At 49.3% G+C, this 2832-nt stretch overlaps 1 protein-coding gene across 1 annotated transcript in view; it reads right to left on the bottom strand.

Moving 5' to 3' along the window:
- LOC103798358 (TSC22 domain family protein 2-like) overlaps positions 1 to 2832 on the bottom strand; it is a gene marked incomplete at its 5' end in the record, with an annotated part of 23451 nt that overhangs the window by 2173 nt on the left and 18446 nt on the right. The gene's annotated exons all lie outside the window — the stretch shown is intronic.

Genomic DNA, 2832 nt, shown 5'->3' with positions numbered 1-2832 from the left:
CCCCCCAGCAGCCACAGAACCCCCATGGCCCCACCACCCTTCATGTGCCCTGCCAGAGCAGGTCTCGGGGGTCCCATTTCCCCCCAGCTCCAGTCTGACACACGTTGGCAGTTTCTGGGCAGAGCCAGGCTGGTGAGAGCTTCTGATAACACTCCCAGCCACAGACAGGGATATCAGCACTGTGCAGCCATTGCTCAGAAGGGATAATTCAAGGGAAAATTCAAGGGAAAATTCAAGGGCTGCGGTCCCTGGGAAATTCACCTCACTGGAATTACACAACACTCACCAAGACCAAGTGTTCAGAAAGAACCACCCCAGGCCCTCTCCGACGCGCACGGCAATGTGCTCAGCAGCACCGGGCACAGGCGTGAACAGGGCTCAGCTACCAAAGATGACACTGCTCAGGAGTTCATGTCCCACAGGACTGTCAGTACTAGCACCCAGCACTTACAAGCAGAGGACATCAGCTTTGCACATTGAGGGACAAACAGCCTCTGTTTCTGTGCTGAACCAAGCCTGTAACCCAAACGAAGTGCTGAACGCTCATTTCACAAGAAAATTGGTCCTGTCTCTTACTGCCTTCTCAGCCTTTTCCTGTAGTAAACCTCCTCAGAATAAAAAGTATTTGCAACTCATGCCAAGCGAATATTCCTTTCATCTTGAATTAACACAGTTCAGATTCATCTGACACTACTAGAAGTGTCTGAGTTCAAGAGCCACAAAATCCCCAAAACTCCATGTCCCCTCAAAGCCCTTCATGGACACCACTGCACAGCTCAGGTGAGGCAGCTCTGAAGAGGGAATGACAAGAGTAGCAAAATTAAAGAAAACACCACCCCTGACAATGGGATCTGCTTCTCCATCTCTACAGCACAATTACCTTTTGTCAATGCCTGTCCAGTTAAACTTCAGATTGGGACTTTTTTCTTCTATCTCTGTTTCAACTACTTTGTAGTGTGATTTTTTTAATAAAGTCCACTACATCCCTCAAAGTCAAGGCATTTGAGCAGTGCCACGAAAAAAACAAAACCAAACAAACAGGCAGCCTTGCCCTTAGCCTCCCGAACACCTTCCCTGTACTGCACCTCATGCTCCAAGCTCTCCTCTGCCTGCTGGATGGGTGCAGTCCTCACCATGTGTGTGTGGAACTGTCCCTCCCCACAGTGTGACTGGAATGAGACAGGGAAACCATCACTCTGCCACCACATTCCACACCCAACATGACACCAACGGTGCTGAAAGCCCTAAGGAGCTTATGCACCACTTTTATTCACATCCATGTTCTTGCTGCCCCATCCCTGGAGCAGCTGTGCTAAGACTGATGTGCCCAGTCTGGATTCCAGCCCTGCTCCCTGCACGCATCCCAACCCAGCAGGCAGGGGCTGGGAGCACACAGCCTGCCCACCCGGAGGAGCTGCAGGCTGACAGAGCAGCACCCAGTCTGCGCTCAGGATAAACCCATGTCTGACGGTATTTCACTTTCCAAAAGCAGATGAGAATTAGATTTTACAGTGGCACAATTCTCACATAGTTCTGTCCTTTGCTCATTTTACAGCGCTCCCCACACCAGTAGCTCCTGTGGATGCTCAGGAGCAGAGCCCTCCAATACTCTGCTCCTCTGCTGCCAAATCTTAACATCTTGTACCTTTCGAATCCTGAGCTCTTGATATCAAATCCCAGTTTGCATAAAAATATTTTATCCCATGGCTGCAGAATGAAATTCAGAGATGCAATCCAGTCCTTATGAAAAGGACAGGAAAAAAAGGCAAAATATCTGTGAAATAACTCTTTTTGGATAACTGATTGGAGAGAGTCTGACACACCCTGAAAGTGCACCATCCACTGCAGAGCCAATACCTCAACTCAGAACTTCTGGAGTTAGAAGTGGAAAGAACCTATTCAGCTCTTATAATAAAACCCAATTCCTGTGCTGTGCTGATTCCATCGGACTAAGCTGATTGCTCCAGGAGCTATGAAAGTCTGACAGTCACTGTCAAAGCTGCAAGAAAATCCACATCAAATAACTCAGGGCAGATGAAGGGGTGCATCAGGCATGTCATATTTTTCTGTAACTACAGAACAACCCCTGCCCCACACTGAGCTCCTGCAGCCAAGCAAGTACCACACTGACACACTGCAGCTCCAGGAACAATCCTGTTTGACTTGCACCTCCAAGTTAAGGTCACGTCAGTGAAGGCTCTGCCCAAAAAGGTTACATTGGTGCACCAAGTTCACACTGAAGCACACCAGGTACAAGGCAAGACTGACAGTCACCACAAACATCCAAGACCCCCAAATACAGTTTGTCATTCCCGGCGTGGCAAATCATGGTAAACCCAATCTTTTTCTGCCTTACACACCACACAGTCAAACCCCTATTTAGTCTGAGAAATCCTTGTTTTGATGGTTTTAAAAAAAAATCTCAGTGGCTTTTGCTTTACCTATTAAATTGCCTTTATCTCAACCCATGAGTTCCCTCTTTTCCAGGGGGTTGAGCAAGTGGCTGCATGGGGTGCAGAAGCTGGCTGGGGTTAAACCATGACAGCCCTTCTTGGCACCCAGTGTGGGGCTCCAGATAAGGACAGATTTGACAAGGATGTGCTAGATTGACTGGACAGCTGTTCCTGCTGTGCAGTATTGACTAGCAGCTCTCATGCCTGCCATGGGCTCACTCGCCTGACTGTGTTAGAGGCCACTGCTCTTTCGTGGCCACATTTTGCTCTGGCTGCTGCCATCCTGCTCTGCTCTTATCACCTCACTGCCAGGCCTGGGAACGTTTGATAACAGCCGTGGCCACGTGCCTGGGCTGGCAACTGCCCAGGGGCGGTGCTC

Source organism: Acanthisitta chloris, unplaced genomic scaffold (genome assembly GCF_000695815.1).
Source record: "Acanthisitta chloris isolate BGI_N310 unplaced genomic scaffold, ASM69581v1 scaffold21542, whole genome shotgun sequence".
Classification (NCBI taxonomy): domain Eukaryota; kingdom Metazoa; phylum Chordata; class Aves; order Passeriformes; family Acanthisittidae; genus Acanthisitta; species Acanthisitta chloris.
This window is presented reverse-complemented; position numbering and strand designations above follow the sequence as displayed.